Here is a 25,891-nt window from a genome sequence, read left to right as displayed (position 1 = left end):
ATTTTTACGATGCTTATTGTGTATTACGACTATTGTGATTGATGTTATCCTTGTATATTTTTAGGGTAGTAGCTTAAGTCTGGTGATTTGCAATCTTCTGTTGACTGATAGTTTGAGGTTTTCTTTTTCTTGAATTAAATGGGATTTTGTGTTTAATAAAGTGGGTCTTAACCTTATTTGTAACTTTTATTGTCAAGTATTCCAGACATAAGAACACCGAACATAATGGTGGCCTACCACAATCCAGGAAAAGCAAAGTTGTATGTTTGTATATCTGCATCAGAACACCGAACATAATGCGATGAATGTTTGAATATCTGTATTAGTTTAGCATAATTTTTTTGTTCTAATTTGCTTATATCACTGCTTTCTGTTGGTGGTCTTAGGTTACTTGTAGATATTCTTGTGCCATTGGTGAAGTCCTTGGGGCTGGAATTTAGCTCTTGCATTTTTTTTAGCATCTAGAATCTCTGGGGGTACCGTTCGGTGTCTAGCCGATGATCAACTTTCGTGATTTCAGTGTTAGTTCACACTATTAAAAGTTGGTGATGGTGTTGGGTTTAGTCTTTAAGCATGTGCTTTTATTGGTTCTTAATTTGTCAAGCTTATTTAGGGTGTTCATCTGTTTTAGCTTGCTTATTTAGGGTTTTGATAAAGCATATTTCGGTGCTGGTTTCTGGTTAATTTGTGTTACACTCCTCGACGTCCCTTTTATATTCTGTTTTGGACTCAGTTTCTCTGTTCGATCTTTAACATGCTAAGCATTGCATTTTTGGCGTGGCAGAAAGGACTGTTAAGTTGTTACCTGCGGTGCTTTATGTTTGTCAGCCGGATTGGCGGCTCGGCGCCAAAGCATAGGTATTGGTCTCGCTTGCTGGCCTAATTGACACTGGATAGTTTTGTTGGACATGATAGGCTGTGACATTCCAATTGACGTTTTCCTTTCCTGGGGCGGTATTATAAGTATTTGTGGTTGTAGATTACGGGGTTGCCGTTGGCGAGAGGTCTGGGTGTGTGAATTTTGTGCCAATATCCTAAACTCATTTTTATTTACAGGTAGATGTTTTCGACTAATCAACCTAAATTTGGAGGTGCTAGATAGTGGAGAATGGTGCAGCCAGGGAGGGGCCTTAATTTGATCTAGACAGCGTTTTAAGGTTTTCCCTCCTACTCAGCGTTTGTCTTCATTTGTTTATGAGTAGGAACTTACTTGTAGAATCTTGAGGCTAAACGTTGGCTTACCTGATGCTGTCTTCAGGCTGTTGGTTGACCATCTTAGTTGGGCTTGACCCTTAAGCTTTGAGTTTATTTTCAGATTACTGTCTGCGTCCCTTAATTTGGCCTATTTCAAGTTTGTTTATGATATTAGATTGTCTTAACTCTAATTGTACCCTGAATTGCAGGAGTGGGGGCAGGCTGGCTGCGAAGAGATGATTCTGGATTTGTTTGCGTGTTTCTCCAGGTGCTTATTTCATACTTTTGATTTATTCAATGTTTTGCCACATTGTTTTGTTTGATATTTCAAGCGATTCGAAAATTTCACCTGCCTATTTTAATTGGTTTCATCCCTTTTCTCTCTTTCACTCCCACACCATTTCACAATTGACCTTACCAAATTTTATTTACTCAAACCTATTCTCTCCTGTTTATAATTCGTTATTTAGGCTCTTTGTTAATTTGTTTGCGTTTTTAGTTGACGATTCATGCATTGTTGACGAGTTATTATGTATACCCTCCTCTCAAATGACTCCTCCGCTCCATCAAATCTCTGTCCATTTTTCAATTTAATTTCTCATTGACGACTCATGTTGTGTTAATTTCTCATTGCTGCAATGACATTATCTATTTTGCAGGATATAGGAGTGCGGGCAGTGCTACAATCTTGAGGTGAGCCAGGACATGTATCCCCAGAGTAGCGCCACAGAACATGTTCACGAGCGATAGGGGTGTTGTGGGTGAGGGGTTGAGGGCCCTGGAGTTGGAATTTATGTTGTAACACCCGCAAAATTCTCATTTTGACATTTATAATTTATTTAACCGATCAATTACCTTATTTTATATTTTTAAATTATTTAATTTAATTAATTCATTTTAAGCATGAATTTTATGAAAAGAATATTTTAAAACGTGATTTGTATAAAAATACGTATTTTAGTCGAACGGTAATAATAGTGACAATAATAATAATAATTTCCGTCTTAACTTCCGTCTAGCTATAGACCGTCACATTTCTACTTGTGGGACTAATCCTTTCTCGACCTATCGTATATCGACAACACACTCACCTACCCTCTTACACTCTACCCTTTTAAATAATTCTTATATTCTTATTATTAATATTATTAATATTATTATTATTATTATTATCATTATTAATTATTATTATTATCTACGTCCCCACCCCCCTTTTTCACTTCCCTTTCTTTGCTTTCACACGCAGCAAAGCAGCAACAACAATGGACCAATCCTCATTTTTATCCCGACCTTAAAACCGAGATCCCGCCTTCGTTTTTCAACCAAATTCGATAATTTTTGTACCATTCTCTTCCCCTTTCCTTCCTCCTCCTTTTAAGGTAAGAAAGTCTCCTTTTTGTAGTGGTTTCGTCTTTCGCCGTCTTATAAAAGTGTCGTCTTTTAGCTTCTTTATTCCGTTTTCTTGCCCTTTTATGAAGGATTCGAAGACCCGGGGTGAGGCTCGTGCCTTGTGGACCATTTATTCGAAGAATAAGGGGCGTTTAAGGTAACACGATTCTACCGATCCTAATATTATTACTATCGTTCGAGGTTGTTTGCTTATGTGCTAGTTTCTTTTCGTGTTTGTCGAGATGTTTGACGAAATTTATGAACTTTGGTATTATATTATATGTATATTACTAATACTGTAAAAGTCTATTTTGTGAGATGGGGTTTTCTATCAATTTAATAATCCTTGGTTCAAATCAGCGTATATAATTGATCGAGGCCATTTCGTGTTCACAATTAAGTATATGTGGTCGTTGGTCAATGGTCGATACAAAACACAATTTATACTTCACAAACAACTCTACAATTAGTAAAGAGGCAAGTAAAGGTCGGATCCCAAGGGACGGGTATTGAAATGAGAATTCTATTGTAACTAGTAGTGTCTAGGGGGTGTCACAAATTGGGTTGATGTAGAAGGTCACTAAGCTAAAATAGCAATGAAAATAAACTAGCAAGATAAAATAAGGGGTGTAAACAATTGATTAAAAGCACTAGGGTGTCATGGGTTCATAGGGAAATCATGGGATATGATCATACAAACATGTTCTCAAATTATAAGCAAGCAATTATTGTTGTGATGGATTGAGTTGGGTTATATCTTACAATCCTAGGAAAGTTTGGGTCCCGGAGCCGAATCGATTAGATTGTACAACACCTACAAGTCGACTTAATCTTTCCTACTCAACACATGCATGGTCTAACAAGACTCGAGTTGGGTTATGTCTTACAAGTCTCATTGAAAAGATAGAAGATGATAGTAAATGCAAGGATTCATAGGCTTAGCATTTCATCAAATATAACATGTGCATGTATTAAGATCAAAACAAGCAAGCAAATAAGATATGAAAGCATATTGATTTAAGCATGAATCATTCCCCATGTTGGTTTCCCCTAATCACCCATTAAACCCTAGCTAAGAGATGATACGTGCCTAATGTATAGTCTTTTTGGCCTATTTCAGCACGTATTTCTATGCATTTATCTACTATTTTTATAGTATTTTGCCCCGAATTGGCTACTTTGGTGTATTTTATCCTTTTTATAGGAATGATCGCGAAAGTGGTGGAACCATGCTCCTTTTCGTCCTTTTTGCATGCATTTAGAGGAGACGGGATTGTCCCAGAGTGAGATGTTGCACCTGGAAGCGTCGTTGCACGCATTACGAGGCACTTGGGTGAAGACGTGAGCTGAATTGAAGATCCAAGTGGTCTATCGAGCTGTTTGGTGGTCGATCGAGTGGTCCCTAAGCTCCCCAAGGCTCGATCGAGCTATTCCTTACTCGATCGAGTAAGATGCACATGATCCAGGCCTCGATTGAGTGACCTGTTGGTCGATCGAGGGCCTTCTGTTGAGACATTGGTCGATCGAGTGGTGTTGTCTACTCGATCGAGAGGATTTCGACTTCGTGGGCTTAATCACCCATGTTTTATTTCCGCATAAACACTTAGGGGTTTTGGCTATTTAACCTATGTTTTACTAGGTTATTAGGCATTCATTCTTACTATTCCTTGGACTATCTCTTTTACTATCTTTCACATTAGAATTATCGCTACTTTCCTACGTTACTTTTTCTCCTTCTACTGTTGCTTGCATTTTGGGTTTATTTCACTCGGACTCGGTTGTTCTTTACGCCTAATCGCTTAGATTATAATCTCCCTTCTTCTCTTAATAATAATTAACCTTTTGTTGCATTGTTTTCTTGTTATTGTTATCATTCTTTCTCGCCTAATTTATATTATTGCATTTTATTGTTATTTCGTTATGTCTTCTCCGGAATCTTGTTTGCTGCTAGTTCCATTAATAATATGAGTAGCTAAACCCTTCCATGTTGGGATTAGGGGATCTGCGGTAGAATAATGACGACGCAGTGAATGAATTAGACGAATTGACATAAGAGACTCTGTCACTATAGCAATATAACTGTAATTCTCGACCTAGTTGAGTGCACGCTTCTATGTCACCCATTAATCTGGCTATAATTAATCCTGGATCGAAAGATTGGACTAAATAGGCCTGCTATAAACAGTAGACTACCCTAATGAGGACGAAAGTTAAGTTAGTGGTATTTTAGGGTGGGAAGTGGACCGAAAGGACCTTCTAATATCCGTCTCGCATTAGTTCGTCTGAGTCATTTACTGCTAAGTTGTTGTACTACCGTAGTGAACCGAGTTCCCGACATGTCCCCCTCTTATTGATAGTTTTAACCCATTTTCCTGCTTATCTGTCCTTCTCTTTATTTCTCTTCCTTCAACTCCGTAGTTAGAACCAAAAATTCAATCAACCCCAATTGTTACCATAGGATTAGAAATAGATAGTCAGAGTTGCATTACCTCCCCGAGGATTCGATACTCGACTGCCTCTACTACATTTTTAGTTGAGACCGTTAGGTTTATTTTTGACAGGTACGCGACAGACGTGTCAAATTTTGGCGCCGTTGCCGGGGAGGCAATTGTTTAATTTACTAGCTGTTTATTTTTAATTCTTCTTTTAGTTTAAGGAACATAGTTCCTTAGACTATTCTCATATCTTGTCTGTAGTTTCGTCTTATGCGCAGGTCGCAAGGTGGGCCACTACTACCTTTTGATCCCGAGATTGAGAGATCTCTGCGCGTAAAAAGGAGACTATTTCAAGAGCAACAGGCAGAGGAAGAGCCTAGTTCTCGTGGTAACTTTTACGAGAACGAGCTTTTCAAGACAATCCACCGTCTTCTCCGCTTTCCAATTCATCACTTGAGTCTATCACTTTCCCAGAATTTCCCGAAATGGCTGAGGAAGCAACCATTGCTAGTCACTCCGAGCCCACGGCTGACAATCTCTATAAAGGGTTCGAATTACCAGGAGATGCTAGGAAGTTCGAACCGAAGCCTTCTTACATTAGCATGGTCGAGAAAAATCAGTTCGGGAGCTGCGAAGGAAGATGCACTCAAAGATATGGAGACCTTCATTGATTACTCGCCGCTCCATACCCCCCCACCGGGCGTGACAGACCGATCGATCGGATCAAAGAAACTATGTTCATCTTCTCACTCCGCGATGCCGCAAGGAGTGGTACAGGATTTGGACCGAGCTGCTCACGGCATAACGGATTGGAATACGCTAGCATTAGCGTTTTATAAGAAGTATTTCTCTCGCTTCGAGAACCATCGCCATCAGAGCTCAGATAACAAGTTTCAAACAAGGGCCCGACGAGAACTTCCACGAGGCATGGCTTCGTTTTAAGAAACTAGTGTGGACCATACCGCACCACGGTTTCGAAAAATGGAGTCTGTGCAACCATTTTTACAATGGTTTATATGATGATCGTAGGGCTATACTAGATGCGGCAGCCAACGGTCGATTTTCTGACAACTTGGGGCCGACGAAGGGATGGAAAATCATAGATGATTTAGCCACTCACGTGGTGAATACGGGAATTCAAGGGAAACCAAAGGAGAGCCGTTGAATCTTCTTCGGGGCCGTATTAGAAGACCTTCTTTGCTAGGTTCGACAAGTATGAACTAGGGGGAGCTCTCAAGCCAGGGATGTACCAGGTTAATGCCATGACAGACGGTCCTTTCGTGCATTTGCAGGTGCGGGGTAGATGGACATGTCGCCGATTATTGTCCTAGTCCTTATGAGCAATGTGCTGCCTTTCAACACTACAGACAAAACAACACTCATTACGAGCCGAATATCCACCCCAATTTGAGGTGGAGTAACCGAACAACGTACTCAATCCCACCGCCCCTCCAAATCGGTGCAACCATACATCCCTCCACATCAGAAGCAACAAGGCTATCAGAAGCCTCCGTCCTTTAACCCTCCTAACCACGGTTCATCTTCAAATGGGGTGAGTGAAATGGGCGAGTTAAAGTCTATGATGCAAGCCATTACGGCGCGCTTCATGCGAGTGATCAACAAAAAAGCACAAGTGATCAACGCCGAGACGCGTCCATAAAGGCACTTGAGACTCAAGTTGCCCAACTCGCCGCGAATCAATCCTCGAGGAAGCCGGGTCATTTACCGACTCAAAATGAGAAGAACCCAAACGAGACGGTACATTTGATAGAGTTGAGAAGCGGTCTTTCTTATGAAGGACCGAAATGAAGAAATCGACACGAAATAGTCAGAATCGATGATGAACAAGTTTCGTTAAGAAAAAGGGGCTCACGACGAAGCGATTACTCGATCGATCAAATCGGTGTGTTCGATCGAGTGGAAATGGTGAAGAATCTGGTCGATCGAGTAGTCTTTCCGCTCGATCGAGTGAACTGAAGTCGAAGATGGTCGATCGAGTGGGAATGTTGCTCGATCGACTGAAGTTGCTGAAGAAGGTGCTCGATCGAGTGAACACATTGCTCGATCGAGTGATATTGATGATGGGAAGCTTATTCGAGAGCCTGCTAGTGCTCGTTTAAGCGAGGAATTACCAGAAAGGCCTCGTTCGAGAGGTAAGAAGCGTCCAAAGGATACTGAACTTGCTCCGGAAGACATTTTGGAAGCGAGAAATAAGGAACTCGAGATTCCAATTACTGTTCCCTTCCCGAGGCGGCTGCAGAATACCAAGATTAATCAACAGTTTGGCAAATTTGTTGAGCTTTTGAAGAGTTTGGAAGTTTCCGTGCCGTTCACTGAATTGCTGACCAAGGTACCCTCTTATTTAAAATTTATGAAAGAGATTTTAGCACGTAAGAGGACCATTAATGATAATGAGACTGTAGCTTTGACTGAGATGGGGTCAACCCTATCTCAAAATAAGCTACCTCTTAAGCAATCAGACCCGGGTAGTTTTTCGATCCCTTGTCACATAGGAATGCAATTGATTGATAATGCGCTATGCGATTTAGGCGCTAGCGTAAGTGTTTTACCATTGTCTCTAGCTAAGAGACTTGGTGTGACAAAACCGAGTTGCACCAACATGATCCGTCCGATGGCCGACCGTAGTTTATCACGGCCACTAAGTGTAGCGGAAGACGTACTGTCGGATCGGGAAGTTCTTTATTCCCGTCGATTTTGTCGTCTTAGATATCCCCGAAGATGTCCACACCCCTATCATTTTAGGGAGACCATTTTTGTCCACCGCCCGTGCAAGTGATAGATGTCGGGGAAGACTTTGACCTTCCGTGGGGACGAGGAGCCGACTTTCCATCACCCAAGTTCCGGAGGGCTCCCATGCAAGCTCACCTTGCAATGCCCTTTCTTCATTGACCCTATTATTGACACTCCGGATGAAAATTTGGAGAATATTGTCATTATTGCTAACCCTCCGCCTCATACCGAGAGCAAAAAGGAGGAAAATCGTCTGCTTTCCCTTACCGCAGTGCAGATGAAGGCAAGAAAGGAGTTGTCAAAGGATGTGGTACAACCATTATCAATCGAATCGGAGCAAAGGATGCCAAGGAAGATGACAGAGGGGCGAGGACGAAGACATTCGCACCTACATAGATGGGAACTACATTCCTCCTACTGCCGCAAAACAGAATTCAAGCTCATGGAAATCAAAGAGGACGGTCCGCATCGCCGAAGTGACGTCCTCCAAATCGAAGCCCACCAAGGGGCTAATGAGAGGCGATGGGAATTAAACGGGGAAATGCCCCGTGTAACAAAGTGTAATAGATATTCGTTTGAATTTCTTTTGAATTTATTTATTACGCTTTTAATTAGGACAATTAGTTTAGACATTTTTTTTAGCATAGACTGAGACTATAGACTGTGTTTCTGCATATTTGGTATTTTGGGATGTGTTTGGACGTGTTTTATGCAGGTTTGGGAAATGTCACGCATTTCGAGGAAATAAAGACGAAAATTCGAAGAAGTCTACACAAGGAAGTCCTCGATCGAGTACTTTTTGTACTCGATCGAGTGAAAAATGGTTCGATCGAGCTCGCTGGTTACTCGATCGAGGAAGGCCACAGAGGAATTGATCGATCGAGAGGACTGTTACTCGATCGAGCAAAAGGGACAGCAAAAGTCCTCGATCAAGTGATTAAAACCACTCGATCGAGTGAGATGAGCAGGGACAACGGGAGTTTTCTTTCTTAAAACTCTTTATTTCCCTAATTTTATTTCATTTCACTCATAATTTCCGTCTAACCCCTCTCTAATGTGCGATTGATTTATCCCCAAATCCCCAATTTTTGCCCAAAATCATCAAATCCACCACCTACATTCTATCACTAGCACTTAATTCTTCAATAGCCCCTTATATTCACCCTCTTTTGTGCTCGTTTTTGCGGATTTTAAGAGGGATTAGGGTTTGCGGTTTTTCAATCGAAAATCCGCCTTGGTTGATTGTTTCTTTTGAAGTTTAATTGCTTTGTAGGTTAATCATCATCAAGTAAGTGTTTTCTTTCACACTCTTTGCATTTTTTCTTCATTTAATTCAAATTTCTTTGAGGTGATTGAATTAGGGTTCGAAAATTCCTTGTCTAGTCGAATTTATTCGATTTAATTGTGTTTAATTGCCCTTGATTAGCTTGTTGATGATATTTTCGCAATTCCTCCCTGTTTTTACATATTAAATTCGAATTTCGCGCGATTTCCGCGACTAGGGTCCCCGTAAGTCGAATGTGTCGACTCTCGTCGGTTTTATGTTGCCTTGCTTGCTTAACTTCATCCATACTCATTTATAGTCGTTGTTAATCGCTTCTACCGTCCCCTATCGCCTTTATATGTCTTGAATTATTAGGAATCTCGCTGTGAGTGGTTATTCTCGATCGCCCAGTAGTCATACATGCCACCATTTCTGGTTTTCATGTCAGTATTAGCCCTTTTGCGATCCGCTTTATCATATTATCACCACTCACTTGCCGCTTTTCCAAATTTTTGAGGAATTGTTTGGTTTTGATTGTTTGACGTCGATTGTTTCGACCAATATGGCCATCCTTTTTGCTGTCACATGTTGGTTAGCGGTTGTTTTAGCCACGGTTAGCGGCATCTTTCTTTATTCGTGCCCTTTGATACTTTGCAGGATGGACGCGAGTTCTTTGCCTTCTACTAGTACGTCCTCCCGGCTCGTCCGTGAGCGAGTCGGTGGTCCCTGCTTGTTGCCATCGGCTCCGCCTTAGTCACCACCGCAGCACTGATTCTACTTGTCTCACTTTGGGACAGTTTACTCCGCGGCTAGCTCGGCGGGAGCTCGGTCCAGCTACACCACCACCACTCCCCTACCGGCGTTTCTCCTTGCTGGATCATGCGGACGCACTCCTCGTCTCCCGCAGCCGGTATGCTTTCCACCGAGGCCACATCAGCAGGCTAGCCGCTTAGCCATCACTTCCAGCCCCTCCGAGGTCATTGCTACGGGAGAGGGCGCTCTCACACCCCTACCGAAGATGCCCACGTCGTTTCACTTCGACGCTCACCGGAAGCGGTTAATTGCTTTACTTCGTTGCCCTCTCTCCCCCACCCGTTTCCTTGCGCAGATCGACCTAGAGACCTTAGGCATTTATGAGGAGGTCTGTAGTTTGTTGAACGGGACGGGTATGTCGGGTCTGATTACCATGCATGAGGCTACTATTCGCACCCTTACGTACGAATTCTTTAGCTCCTATTCCTTCGACACCGAGTCTTATGATGCGACCACTCCGGTTCTCGCATTTCCTTTCGACTCCGCAATGAGTCGCACCACTGGACCTTGGCCAAGTTTGGCCAAGTTTTAGGCCTAGTTAGTGACGGTCCCACCGCCCCACCTCGAGACCTCCTTCACCACTGGGTCGCTCTTTCTCACACTCCCTTCCACTCACGGAAGGGAGCTCACATTCACTTACTCGCCCCGTTACTACTTGCGTCTGTTAGGAGAGACCATTTTTGGGCGCCCTGAGTCCAATAACGTGACCAACACCGAGCTAGCGATTCTCGCGGGTACCTCAACATTGACTACGGTACCGTTTGTTCTCAACATTGCCTATCCGGTAGCTCAAAGATTGAACGGAATTGGGACTCGGTCAAGACCGCCGTTGTCCGTGGCGGGCTAGTGACTAAGATTGCCCGCCACCTTTACCCCACCGACCCTTCACTTGCCGCACCCGATAGGGATGCTTTTACCTTGACCTGGTGCCATGGCCGACTTCGCCTGGTTCCCAAAGGCGAAGGGGAGTGCGAGGACGTGGAAGATTAGTGGTTCCACGTCCGTTACCTTGCCGTGCTCTACCCTTCCGCCACTTTTACCGCTCCCTACGCGGCCGAGGGAGCGAGGCCACCTCCACCTACCTACCACCTTACCTTCACCCCTCCTTCTTCTTCTAGGAAGAGGAAGCGGGAGGCCGGAGCATCCTCTAGCTCTCAGGCTCCGACTCAGGCCCAGGCTGGACCTACACCCACGCCTCAGCTTACACCCACTCAGACTCATACTCCACCCCCACTTGACCCTCCTTCTGGTTCGGTTTTTCCGGCCAATTTTGTCTGCCCTCCTGTTTTAGAGGCGCCCGAGGTCATGGACCAAGGGCGTCGTGATGCCGTGCTTTCGGATATGTGCAGGTACATTACGAGATGAGACGGATATGGCTTTGGCAGTATTCCCGCTCTACGAGTTCCATATCCGAGCCCGGCGACCGATTCCGGGGGTGGCCGCATCCTTCCTTCTACCGATACCCGGCCGGACGGTACCCTCCACTTTCTTCTGACTCAGAGGAGGAGCCGGAGGAGACAGCGGTAGCACGAGAGGTGCGGTTACGGGCAGAGCAGGCGGCACAGCGAGCTGCCAGAGAGGAGCAGAGTGACCCTCCGTTCGTACCCGGTCCGGAGGATCAGCCTGGAGATGACGACTGAGTCTCCCCCTTGTTTGTTGCTGGTTTGGGGAGACCGTTTTTGTTGAGTGGGAGTACCTGAGAGACGGCGGTGCCGACGACGAGTAGCTCTCGGTCTACTCACTTCCCGCTTTTCGGCTGGTTTGGGAAGTGCGTGTTTTGTATATTCTCTTACTCTTTTTATTTCGTCTCCTTTAATTTTCTTTTATTGGTTGTATACTCCCATCCCCCATTTTTCTCACGGGTGTATCTTTGGAGGACAACGAGGGCGTTGTCCGTTTTGGTTTGGGGAGGGTATTGCATCCTTTTCGAGTCCGCATCCGCATTTGTTTTGCATTCACGTTTAATTTTTCAGTTTGCATTTGTTGTTTATTTTCAAAAATCAAAAATCCAAAAAATTAGAAAATTTCAAAAAACTCAAAAATATTCACGTTTAATTTTGCATATAGGTTGAGTCGGAACGGTAGATTTCCGTGATGAAATTGCACTTAACTTGTCATACCACTTGAGCCTTGTACTTTATTGATGGTTTTTAGCTTTGTCAATACGCATAGTCTACGAATTTACTTCAAATAATAGCCGATCTGTTTAGACTCGACCTAATAAACTGGCAAACTACTTAAAAATTCTGAGTTTTAGAGCTATAACTGGTGCCATTCATGACCAGTTCATTAGGAATTTTGAGAGTAGTACTCCTTGCATAGCATGTTCGTCTCATTTGCACATTTATGACATTCAATTTCTCGTCAAATGCACATATTCGGGTCTGCGGTTGGTGTCACATGCAGGGAGGGTCTTGCAAATTCCCCCTTCTTTACATCTTTCACTCATTTAGCTCCACATTGACCAAAACTTGCCTTTTTGACCCATTAGCCACATTCCAAACTGAGCCTGCCTAGTCAAGCTAGTTAGTCTGTCCTTTTGTGGTATGTTTTCCGTTGCAGTTTGGTCCGTAATCCCCGTTTGGAGTTGGTGTTTGTATTAAGGAAGGAGGAAGAAAAAAAAAAAAAAAAAAGGTACTGAAAAAAAAAAAAAAAAACGAAAACGTGAAAGAAAAGAAGAAAAAAAAAAAAAAAAAAAATGAAAAAAACATGATGAGATTCACGTACAAAAAGAAGAAAAAAAAAGAGGAAAAAAGTTGTGAAAAAGTTGGACCCTCTTGTCGAGTTGAGAAGATGTTCGAAGATGTACAATCGACAAAGAGGGTTGGTTGTTCCATTAGTTGTCTCGACGGTGTTTAAAAAGGGAACTTTGTGACCGTCTAGCTCCTCCACTCTTATTCTATATTTTTTTGAGGAGATTGTGCTTTCGAGTCTAGTGAGTTTTGTGCCAAGTGAAGGGCACTGTGTTAGTCTTTCACCAGTTTGAGATCCTGGATGGTTTATTATGGTCCTGTTAGGAACTAGCTTGACGCTTTTACCTCCACATTTCCATAACTTGTTTTGCCTTTTCTCACCTGAACCTCACTATTCCCATATTAATTGCAAATCCTCGGCTGTGACGGACATTATTTGGTTGGAGTGTGTGCATTAGCACTTGAATTGTCTTTCATTTTTGTTGCATGCATGCTATGTAGGTCGCAGTTAGGCGAGTGACTGTCTTTTCTTCTCTCTTTTACATATTACATTTGCCCTTTGCTTCATGAGAGAAGAGTGACCACGTGAGAGTCCAGTTTTGTTGGTCTTGCAAGGTCGATAGGTCAGCTTTATTTATGAACAGCTTATAATTCGTTTGCGTATTGACTGCCTAGCTTTAACTATTGATTTCTGTTGCATTAAATTGGTTCAAGTAAACAAGTTAAGCTAGCTCTGAGTTATCATTTCCGTTCCATTAGTTTTGTTTTGAGTTTACTCGAGGGCGAGTAAAGGTTTGGTTTGGGAGATTTGATACGTGCCTAATGTATAGTCTTTTTGGCCTATTTCAAAGACGTATTTCTATGCATTTATCTACTATTTTTATAGTATTTTGCCCCGAATTGGCTACTTTGGTGTATTTTATCCTTTTTATAGGAATGATCGCGAAAGTGGTGGAACCATGCTCCTTTTCGTCCTTTTTGCATGCATTTAGAGGAGACGGGATTGTCCCAGAGTGAGATGTTGCACCTGGAAGCGTCGTTGCACGCATTACGAGGCACTTGGGTGAAGACGTTAGCTGAATTGAAGATCCAAGTGGTCTATCGAGCTGTTTGGTGGTCGATCGAGTGGTCCCTAAGCTCCCCAAGGCTCGATCGAGCTATTCCTTACTCGATCGAGTAAGATGCACATGATCCAGGCCTCGATCGAGTGACCTGTTGGTCGATCGAGGGCCTTCTGTTGAGACATTGGTCGATCGAGTGGTGTTGTCTACTCGATCGAGAGGATTTCGACTTCGTGGGCTTAATCAGTCCATGTTTTATTTCCGCATAAACACTTAGAGGTTTTGGCTATTTAACCTATGTTTTACTAGGTTATTAGGCATTCATTCTTACTATTCCTTGGACTATCTCTTTTACTATCTTTCACATTAGAATTACTCTACTTTCCTACGTTACTTTTTCTCCTTCTCTTTGCTTGCATTTTGGGTTTATTTCACTCGGACTCGGTTGTTCTTTACGCCGGAATCGCTTAGATTGTAATCTCCCTTCTTCTCTTAATAATAATTAACCTTTTGTTGCATTGTTTTCTTGTTATTGTTATCATTCTTTCTGCCCTAATTTATATTATTGCATTTTATTGTTATTTCGTTATGTCTTCTGCTGGAATCTTGTTTGCTGCTAGTTCCATTAATAATATGAGTAGCTAAACCCTTCCATGTTGGGATTAGGGGATCTGCGGTAGAATAATGACGACGCAGTGAATGAATTAGACGAATTGACATAAGAGACTCTGTCACTATAGCAATATAACTGTAATTCTCGACCTAGTTGAGTGCACGCTTCTATGTCACCCATTAATCTGGCTATAATTAATCCTGGATCGAAAGATTGGACTAAATAGGCCTGCTATAAACAGTAGACTACCCTAATGAGGACGAAAGTTAAGTTAGTGGTATTTTAGGGTGGGAAGTGGACCGAAAGGACCTTCTAATATCCGTCTCGCATTAGTTCGTCTGAGTCATTTACTGCTAAGTTGTTGTACTACCGTAGTGAACCGAGTTCCCGACATGTCCCCCTCTTATTGATAGTTTTAACCCATTTTCCTGCTTATCTGTCCTTCTCTTTATTTCTCTTCCTTCAACTCCGTAGTTAGAACCAAAAATTCAATCAACCCCAATTGTTACCATAGGATTAGAAATAGATAGCTGTAGTTGCATTACCTCCCTGAGGATTCGATACTCGACTGCCTCTACTACATTTTTAGTTGAGACCGTTAGGTTTATTTTTGACAGGTACGCGACAGACGTGTCAAGAGACTACTCACTCATTATCATGTTGATCATGCTAGCAAGGTTGTCAATCATACCAACAATATGAAACATGATGAATAAATGAAAGTAATTAACAATAATTAAAAAGGGATTAAGAGATTATACCTACTAATGATTCCAATAATAAAGCAAGAATAATAGAAGTACTTGAATCCTAGATTGAGAGGTTGTCAATCTCCCAATAATAACCCAAATAATCTTCAATTACCCAAAATAAAGGAAGAACAAGAGAGAGATTAAAGAACTAAAACTTGGATTAAAACTTGATTAATACTTGATTACAATATTGAAGAGAGATTTGATTGATATTAACTACACTAATTATTGATAAGAAGAACATACTCCTCTAATTAGCTTAATGGGGTATTTATAGTGAAAATTAGGGAGGATGCATTAGGGTTAACTAAGGGCTAAACTAGTAATTACACTTTTTAAGTTGAGCAAGGAGGACCCGGTATTTTCTGAGAGAAGGGCTTCTCTTTTCGTAGCTTGAAGAATGAAATCCGTCTTTGTCTTGAAAATCCGTGCGGATTAGAGTCGGGACGGCCGGATTTGGGCTGGGCAATCCGAGCGGATTCAGGAGAGGGACGCTCGGATTGTTGAGGCTGGACGGACGGATTGTCTGCAATCCGTTCGGATTGTTGGTCAGCGTCAATTCTTCTTCTTTTTCTTCCCTTTTCTTCATAAATTCCTTGGGGATTTCCTTGGGGACGCAAGGATCCTTTCTCAACATTGCTCTTCTACTATGATATGTACAAAGGCCTTCTAGTCTTGTCTCTTCTTGATGCTTGGTCATTGAATACAATCAATTTAGCCTCGTTTTGCCATGAAAATGCAAGATTCTTACTCCTTTCCTACCAAGGGATCAAAATCTCAAAGAATATGCAAAACAAAGAACTAAAGATAAGAAATTACCCAAATAGGCACTAAAAAGCATGGAAATAATGGTAATTCGGGGGCTAAATATGCGCCAATTATGGTCACATCAAATATCCCCAAACCGAACCTTTGCTCGTCCCGAGTAAAGAGGTGACAAAGACTAGGACCAAAACTAACCTATCCTAATAATAATAGCCGATATGAGACAATTAGCGGGTCTCACTCCGCCCCTTCAACTCACAACAAGACAACCATGAGGTAGGATGCCTTCTTGCAAGGCAAGGTGGGTCTTGCCAAAATGGCGACACATCCAAACATTAAGCACACAAAATCAAGTAATGGATGCATCTACAAAAAGAATAGCCACTTTCCTCATCTAAGTGGCGGAAATTATCTACAAGGGAAGCAATTCAAGGGTACACAATCCTTCATAGATGCAATTTGTTCAAACTACTAAGCCTAGAAGGATACCAATAAATCACCTCCAAGTTGTGTCAAGCTAGGGTACCTTTGTCCTCAATCGTTAAATGCTTTTGTCAAGAATAGACTCCCTATGGTGTTAGAAACACTTTGGAGGATCGCGAATTCCCCCTCTTGCCTAGACAAGAAGAAGGGTCGTCCCCTCTCTACCATGCACAAAAATGGATATGATGGATAAAGGGATCGATAGATATTTGAGTTTCACTTTGGGAGTTTGCTTTTGTTTTTGTTTTTCCTCCCAATTTGTTGTGGCATTTGATATTTGAGAACACTTTCTTGCCATTTCTTTTTGATTTTTGGCATTTCAACACTTGACAATTTTTCAACTTTTTGCATTTTCTTTTGGACATTTTCAAAGTCACCCCAATTAGTAACGAGGGTGCCTTGTATTTGAAGCTTTAGGAGTTCTATTTTTGCTCCTCTTTTCATTTGATGCATTTTTGCAAACTTTCTTTCACTTTTCATTTCATTGAACTCAAATTGATTTCTTTTTGTGCCCATTCCCTTTGATGACAAAAATGTGGTAGAACATGGATGAATGATAGATGTATGCATGGTTTCAAGGGTCACCTTGGAATAAACGGTAGCCAAGGAGTTATCACACCACAAGGTACTCTTGACTAGGCCTTAAACCATGGGTCAAAGGATACTAGCATGACACATCCTAGGGTGTTTTACAAGCATTCTAACAAGCAAAGTCTTAAGAATAAAAAGCATCTACTAGGGCCTATGTACACTTGTCAAGCTTCCCAAATAGACGGTTTCACAAAATTTTTCTAACATGCAAACTACATGCCATGATGCAACTAACATATACACATCCTAATGCAAATGATTCTACCAACTAATATGCCATATAAACTAAATGCAATCCTAAGTTCACATTGTTTTACCGCATCAATCAAAATAAAGCCACATAGTCATTAACATAAAGAGGAAAAAGGAGATTGGAAAGATCATACCATACGGTCTTCAATATCCTCATGTCTCGGATGTGGCGTAGTCAATCAAAGTGAACAAGGATAAACAAACACAATATATACAAGACAATATATACAAAGGAAATGAACTTGTTTTTGGTTTTTCAATTTTTTCAGTTTTTATGATTTTTGAAATTTTTCAATTTTTATGGGTTTTTTTGAATAAAAGTTAAGTGTTAGAATTCCCATCCCCACACTAATATGGGCATTGTCCTCAATGGCCAAAATGATGGAAATTATGCAAAGATGATGCATGATTTCTATACTAAATGCAATTCTACACTAAGCTATACTACATGATGCATGGTTTTTGTTATGACGGAGAGGATAATTTAGATTACCTCCCTTTGTGTATGCATTAACTTCCCTAAACCAAATAAGACACTATTGCTAATGTCAAGGATGGGTATAGTTCATGCACACACTATGCTATGCATGAAACTAGATTGTCATTTTGGATTTTACAAATGGGAACAATAAAGAACACCTCAATGGTACCGAGGTGTGAGTCCTTTGATGTTGCTAGGACTAAACCAACAAATGATCAAGATGAAATAAAGTATAAAGAAACAAGATACAAAGCTCTTTTCATGAAAAATAAAGATAAAGAGGAGAGATGAGAAAACTTCACTTGAACTAAGGTGGGTGCCTCTTGCCCGCTCCACCTAGCTATGAAGTAGTCTCCTAGATATCGGCATCATCTCCTTCAATATCGGTATCCCAAATATCCTATGAAGCATCACTTAAACTTGGATCCATGAATTCATCTTCACTCTCAAGCTTCACCGTATCACCTCCACAAGAATCCCCACTCTCTTCCCCTTTGCGACCGTTCGCCCCTTCATTAGCCTTCTCCGAGTTAGGAAAGAGCAATTCCATTTGAGCCCATGAGGGGAAAGCTCCTTCCTCACTAATCCGTCCTTTTGAGCCATCTCATAGTATTGGGGGTAAAGAGCATAATAAGTGTCCACGGAGGTCTCATATTGACGGTAGTGTAAATCTTGCAAAATTTCCGTGACAAAGTCGTCACGGGGGAGGATGAAGGGATTTGGATGGTTATATGGTTGGTAGGGAAAGGGGTAAGGAGGCACTTTTATCTTCTCATTTTGAGTTTGTTGTTCTTGTTGTGGTGGTGGATTTTGTGGAGGTGGAGTTTGCCCTTTTTGACTTGGGATGAGGTAGGAGGGCATTGGGGACAAGCTTCCTCTTCTTGGGGAGACCCGTGGTAGATCATGCATTGGGAGATAGAGTGGATCGCTTCCTTTTGTCAACCACTTTATCCTCTTATCAACCCCCTCAAGGGTTATCCAATGGTGTTGGACGATAAGGAGATCTTCATTAATTCTCGTGTTCCCATGCAAGTGGAGTGTACTCATTGTTTTCATTGAACCTTGGGTTAAAGTGCTTTGCAAGTCTAGTTATGAGTCCACCATTCACTATGTGCTTCATTCCATCATCATTCCCATTTCGAAACTTTGCCCATTTCTCTAGCATAACTAGAGGTGCATTGAATTGATACCCATCTCTCCCTTGAATGTTGAGGTACGATTCCATAAATACAAGGTCCAATTGGTTGACAATGGCCGGATCACGGCGGGCGAAAAGAGTACCCGAAAGAAATCTATATGTAAGCCTCAAGATTGGGTTTTGGATGTGAAAAGCAAGACACTCTTTGGTAAGAATGAAATCCCGGCCCGTCATGGCCCTCCACAATGGTGCAACATTATACTTTTTGGGCTTTGATGTTCGGGTAGGCGAAACATCAAGTCCGAACACATTGGCAAACTCGACAAGGGTCATCATTCGAGAGACATTCTCCAACCTAAACTCTATGCAAATAGTCTTGTTCAAGGTTGTGATTCTCAAAAAGCTTAAGAATTCTAGCACAAGGGACCGATAGGTTGGTTCATACATGCGAAAGAGAGTCGAAAGACCAAAAACCTCAAAGAGTGCTTCTACTTGGTGAAAGATTCCAAGCTTTCTTAAGGTATCATGACAAAGAAATTTAGTGGGAAGAATATTCTTACTTAAGAGTCGATGGAAGACCAATCGCTGCACATCATCAAGGAATTCCACATTCGAGAAATCGTCGAGCCTTGTGAGGTCTACAATCTCTACATGTTCCCTTCTAATGGTGTTGAGATGTGAGGTAGAGGAACTTCCCACCATCCTTGGTCTTCTTGCACTTCTAAAGGAGGATCTCCTTGGTGCCATTCTTGCTTCTTTTGTTGGGTTCTTTTGATTTGAAGATTTGCTAAGGATGTTCCTTGTTGATTGAGAATTGGAAACCCTAGAAAATTGGGGATTTTTAATTTTGTGGGTGAAGAGAGTGATTTGGATATGTATGGGAGTCATAAGGAGGTGAGTTTTATAGGGTAAGTGGAAGGAGTAGTGATGTGGCATTATATGGGTGGTGGGGTGCGTTTTAATTGGAAAAAGTCGGGTCGAGAAATAGTGGGGAGAGACGAGCGGATTCGGAGGGAAGACGCTCGGATTCCTCCTTCACGAGACGGGCGGATTCTGGGCAATACGCCCGGATTCTGCCACATAGTGAAATTCCAAAATTTTTGTTGCCACAAGACGGGCGTCCCGAGAATAAGACGCTCGGATTCTTTCATGGTGGGACGGGCGTCTCTTTCAGAAAACGGGCGGATTTCAGTACAGAGATTTTTCTTGAAATGCACAGGTGAAGAGACGAGCGTCTTTCCACAAATCCGGCGGATTCAACCAGACGGCGTCTTCTTCATAGGACGCTCGGATTTTCAAACAAAACCCGAAAACCTTCAATTTTTCGACACACCGGACGTGCGGTTTTTCTCCTAGACGTCCGGATTCGGCCAAGACGGCCGGATTCCAGGGAATCCGCTCGGATTCTGGCTGCGAGCTTTGACTTTTTCTTCTTTCTTTCAATGCATCCCCACACTTAGGAATTTGCTCCTTCCTTTATTCAAAAACTTGTTAGTAACCCTCCCTCACTTACGCTCATGAAAAGAGTTTATGACATTTATTAAAATAAAAGCAATTAATAAATACAAGTTAGAGGGTTAGTATATTTACAAATGGTGGTTTAGGGAGGACTCCACCAAACTCTCCCTTAGATGGTCCTTTCAAGGGGGAGGAGGCTCGAGGTAGGTAGCCTCGACCTCTCCAACAAATGCTCCTTCATAGTATGGCTTCAACCTTTGACCATTTACCTTGAACTGGCTTCCATCTTCTGCCTTGAGTTCGAAATCTCCATATTTTCCAACTTCGGTTATCACATAGGGACCCATCCATCTAGAGTTCAATTTTCCCGGAAAGAGTCGGTAGCGGGAGTTGAATAGAAGGACTTTGTCTCCCTTGTGCAAGGCCTTTTGTCGAATTCTCTTATCATGAAGCAATTTGGTTTTTTCTTTGTAAATCTTTGCATTCTCATAAGATTGTAGTCGGAATTCCTCCAACTCTTGGATTTGGATCATCCTCTTTTGACCGCTTAATTTGAGATCAAGATTGAGTGCTCGGATTGCCCAATAGGCTTTGTATTCCAATTCGATTGGCAAATGACATGCCTTTCCATATACAAGCTTGTAGGGGGAGGCACCAATGGGAGTCTTATAGGCCGTCCTATAAGCCCAAAGAGCATCATCAAGCTTTGTGCTCCAATCTTTTCGAGTCTTATTCACAACTTTTTCAAGAATTTGTTTGATCTCTCTATTTGAAATTTCCACTTGACCGCTTGTTTGAGGATGATATCCCAAGCCGGTTCGATGTTGAACACCATATTTGGTCAAAAGGGATGCAAGCTTTTTCTCATGGAAATGGGTTCCTCCATCACTAATGATAGCTCTAGGAACTCCAAATCGTGGGAAAATTATCTTCTTGAAAAGCTTGGTCACCGTTTTCGCATCATCATTTGGGGTGGCAATTGCCTCTACGCACTTTGAAACATAATCTACGGCCACAAGGATGTACTTGTTCCCATTGGATGTCACAAAGGGTCCTTGGTAGTCAATTCCCCAAACATCGAAAATCTCCACCTCTAGAATGCCCCTTTGTGGCATTTCGTTTCTCCAAGATATATTTCCCGTTCTTTGACAAGCATCACAATGAATGATGAATTCTCTTGTATCTTGAAACATTGTGGGCCAATAGAAGCCTGATTGGAGAATTTTTGCAACGGTTCTTCTTGCTCCATGGTTCCCACCGTAGGGTGATGAATGACATCCTTCCAAGATTCCTTGGATTTCCCATTGAGGGATGCATCTCCGGTAGAGCCCATCGCTACACTCCTTGTAGAGGTTTGGGTCATCCGAAAAGTACCTCTTCACTTCGAATAGGAATCTCTTCCTTTGGTTGTGGTTCAAGTTTGGAGGGAGCACCTTTCCAACAATATAATTGGCATAATCGGCAAACCATGGGGTGATGTGCCTTTCAAGTTGAGTTTGAATAGCCATCAAAATATCGTCGGGGAATGAGTCATTGATTGGGGTTTCTCCATTTTCATCATGAAACCGGATTCTTGACAAGTGATCCGCTACTACATTCTCGGCTCCTTTCTTGTCTCTTATCTCCAAGTCAAATTCTTGAAGAAGCAAAATCCATCTCAACAATCTTGGTTTTGCCTCCTTCTTTATCAAGAGATGTCGGAGAGCACGGTGATCCGAAAATACAATCACCTTGGATCCAAGCAAGTAGGAACGGAATTTATCCAAAGCATAAACAATGGCAAGAAGCTCCTTTTCGGTTGTATCGTAATTTACTTGAGAAGGGTCGAGGGTTTTGCTTATGTAATAGATGGCATGAAGAGCTCTCCCTACCCGTTGGCCAAGAACCGCTCCAACGGCGTAGTTGCTAGCGTCACACATAATCTCGAAAGGTAACTCCCAATTTGGGGGTTGGATGATTGTGCCGAGATTAATGCTTCTTTGATTCTATTAAAAGCTTCAACACACTCGTCGAGAATTGGAATTGGGCATCTTTAAGCAAAAGTTGAGTGAGGGGTTTTGCTATTTTCGAAAAATCTTTTATGAAACGACGATAAATACCCGCGTGACCGAGAAAACTTCTCACCCCTCTAACATTCACGGGAGGTGGGAGTTTCTCTATCACCTCAACTTTAGCTTTATCGACCTCGATACCCTTTTCCGAAATCAAGTGACCCAAAACAATTCCTTCATTGACCATGAAATGACACTTTTCCCAATTTAAAACAAGACTAACATCTTCACATTTTTGCAATACAAGGGAAAGATTATGCAAACATGAGTCAAAGTCCTTTCCATAAACACTAAAATCATCCATAAAAACTTCCATTATGGTCTCTAGATAATCGGAGAAGACACTCATCATGCATCTTTGGAAAGTAGCGGCGGCATTACATAATCCAAAAGGCATCCTCCTATATGCAAAAGTGCCATAAGGGCATGTGAAGGTGGTTTTATGTTGGTCATCCGGGTGTATAGGGATTTGGAAGAATCCTGAATACCCGTCAAGGTAACAAAAGAATTTGTTAGAGGCTAACCTCTCAAGCATTTGGTCAATGAATGGTAAGGGGAAGTGATCTTTCCTTGTTGCGGAGTTTAATTTACGGTAGTCAATGCACATACGCCAACCGGTGATCATCCTTGTGGGTATTAATTCATTCTTTTCATTTGTCACTACCGTAGTACCTCCTTTCTTAGGTACCACTTGGACGAGGCTAACCCACAAAGAATCCGATATGGGATATATGATTCCCGCATCAAGTAATTTCATGACTTCTCCTTTGACAACTTCTTGCATGTGGGGGTTTAATCTTCTTTGGGGTTGAATGGTAGGTCTATGGTCGTCCTCTAGATGAATCCTATGCATGCAAAAGTTGGGACTTATCCCCTTAAGGTCATCTAGACTATAACCTATAGCCTTCTCATGTTGTTTCAACACATTAAGTAATTTTCCCAATTGGTCATCATCAAGTCTATCATTAACAATCACGGGTTTGGTCTTTGATTCATCAAGATAAGCATATTTCAAATTTGGGGGAAGGGGTTTTAAAGTAGGAGTTTGTACCTCACTTTCCTCCTTTGGAGTTTCATTGAGAATTTACTCCATCTCCATTAAACATTCCATTCTCATGACATACTCATCTTCACTTTCATGAACCTCATCATATTCGAATTCTATGATGGGTTCCTCTTGCTCTTGAGTTTGTAGAATATCCTCTAGGATGGATTGCTCATCCTCTATGGGTTGACATGCTTCCACTAGAATATTATGCACTAACTCGGATTGTGCATGGGTGAGTTCCTTGTTAGCTAGAGCGGCCTCAAAGAGATCCACCTCCAACTCCCAATACATGCTCTTAGCCTTACTTGCTTCTAAGGCCTCTAATGCTTGCATGGGATCCTTGAAGTAAGGGATACTCAAGTGGTCCTCTACAAAACAATCTATGAAATCCATTCTCGCAAAATATCAAACAACTTGAAAACAATTAGAGCAAACCTTGAGGAGTTTTACTTCCCCAAGGTGAAAGAGACACAACTAATAACAATAAAAGAAATCTTAAATCAATTAAACACCGTCCCCGGCAACGGCGCCATTTTTGGTCGAGGCCATTTCGTGTTCACAATTAAGTATATGTGGTCGTTGGTCAATGGTCGATACAAAACACAATTTATACTTCACAAACAACTCTACAATTAGTAAAGAGGCAAGTAAAGGTCGGATCCCAAGGGACGGGTATTGAAATGAGAATTCTATTGTAACTAGTAGTGTCTAGGGGGTGTCACAAATTGGGTTGATGTAGAAGGTCACTAAGCTAAAATAGCAATGAAAATAAACTAGCAAGATAAAATAAGGGGTGTAAACAATTGATTAAAAGCACTAGGGTGTCATGAGTTCATAGGGAAATCATGGGATATGATCATACAAACATGTTCTCAAATTATAAGCAAGCAGTTATTGTTGTGATGGATTGAGTTGGGTTATATCTTACAATCCTAGGAAAGTTTGGGTCCCGGAGCCGAATCGATTAGATTGTACAACACCTACAAGTCGACTTAATCTTTCCTACTCAACACATGCATGGTCTAACAAGACTCGAGTTGGGTTATGTCTTACAAGTCTCATTGAAAAGATAGAAGATGATAGTAAATGCAAGGATTCATAGGCTTTGCATTTCATCAAATATAACATGTGCATGTATTAAGATCAAAACAAGCAAGCAAATAAGATATGAAAGCATATTGATTTAAGCATGAATCATTCCCCATGTTGGTTTCCCCTAATCACCCATTAAACCCTAGCTAAGAGACTACTCACTCATTATCATGTTGATCATGCTAGCAAGGTTGTCAATCATACCAACAATATGAAACATGATGAATAAATGAAAGTAATTAACAATAATTAAAAAGGGATTAAGAGATTATACCTACTAATGATTCCAATAATAAAGCAAGAATAATAGAAGTACTTGAATCCTAGATTGAGAGGTTGTCAATCTCCCAATAATAACCCAAATAATCTTCAATTACCCAAAATAAAGGAAGAACAAGAGAGAGATTAAAGAACTAAAACTTGGATTAAAACTTGATTAATACTTGATTACAATATTGAAGAGAGATTTGATTGATATTAACTACACTAATTATTGATAAGAAGAACATACTCCTCTAATTAGGTTAATGGGGTATTTATAGTGAAAATTAGGGAGGATGCATTAGGGTTAACTAAGGGCTAAACTAGTAATTACACTTTTTAAGTTGAGCAAGGAGGACCCGGTATTTTCTGAGAGAAGGGCTTCTCTTTTCGTAGCTTGAAGAATGAAATCCGTGCTGTACTGAAATCCGTGCGGATTAGAGTCGGGACGGCCGGATTTGGGCTGGGCAATCCGAGCGGATTCAGGAGAGGGACGCTCGGATTGTTGAGGGGGAATCCGAGCGGATTCCAAGGAGGGACGCTCGGATTGTTGAGGTTGGACGGACGGATTGTCTGCAATCCGTTCGGATTGTTGGTCAGCGTCAATTCTTCTTCTTTTTCTTCCCTTTTCTTCATAAATTCCTTGGGGATTTCCTTGGGGACGCAAGGATCCTTTCTCAACATTGCTCTTCTACTATGATATGTACAAAGGCCTTCTAGTCTTGTCTCTTCTTGATGCTTGGTCATTGAATACAATAAATTTAGCCTCGTTTTGCCATGAAAATGCAAGATTCTTACACCTTTCCTACCAAGGGATCAAAATCTCAAAGAATATGCAAAACAATGAACTAAAGATAAGAAATGACCCAAATAGGCACTAAAAAGCATGGAAATAATGGTAATTCGGGGGCTAAATATGCGCCAATTATGGTCACATCAATAATGCTTTTAGTTAGCCGTGAGTTTGGTGAGTATAAAGATTGCAATCAAGTAATTAGTGATATTAACATCTAATAGTCTTCACAATGGTTTTTTTTGGTTGGTTGTAAAGAGGTAATTAAAGTTTCATGGTGTAATGCTACTTTGATAATGAGATGGGTTTCATGGAGGATTTGAGTGCCGATATTGAGCTGGTTTAAGACGGAAATGGGACTACTTTGGGGACGGTTGTATACAACATTTTGGGACTGTTTTGAGTCACTGTGTGCAGGTACTTTAGGACAGTTTTGGGGGACGGGTTGTATGCCTTTCTAGGATTGTTTTGGGACTGTTTTAGATAGCTTAGTTCGATCACTTTCAGATCATA

The 25,891-nt window shown here is 41.6% G+C and overlaps 1 long non-coding RNA gene across 1 annotated transcript in view; it reads left to right on the top strand.

Moving 5' to 3' along the window:
- The first annotated feature begins 1,110 nt into the window (after positions 1 to 1,110).
- The window catches only part of LOC141627398 (uncharacterized), a 38,287-nt gene continuing 13,506 nt past the window's right edge, over positions 1,111 to 25,891 (top strand). The window contains exons 1-3 of the long non-coding RNA XR_012536970.1: positions 1,111 to 1,157; positions 1,404 to 1,462; positions 1,854 to 1,887. This is a non-coding gene — a long non-coding RNA (uncharacterized LOC141627398). The remainder of the gene's footprint in view (positions 1,158 to 1,403; positions 1,463 to 1,853; positions 1,888 to 25,891) is intronic.

Source organism: Silene latifolia, chromosome Y (genome assembly GCF_048544455.1).
Source record: "Silene latifolia isolate original U9 population chromosome Y, ASM4854445v1, whole genome shotgun sequence".
Taxonomy (NCBI): domain Eukaryota; kingdom Viridiplantae; phylum Streptophyta; class Magnoliopsida; order Caryophyllales; family Caryophyllaceae; genus Silene; species Silene latifolia.
This window is presented reverse-complemented; position numbering and strand designations above follow the sequence as displayed.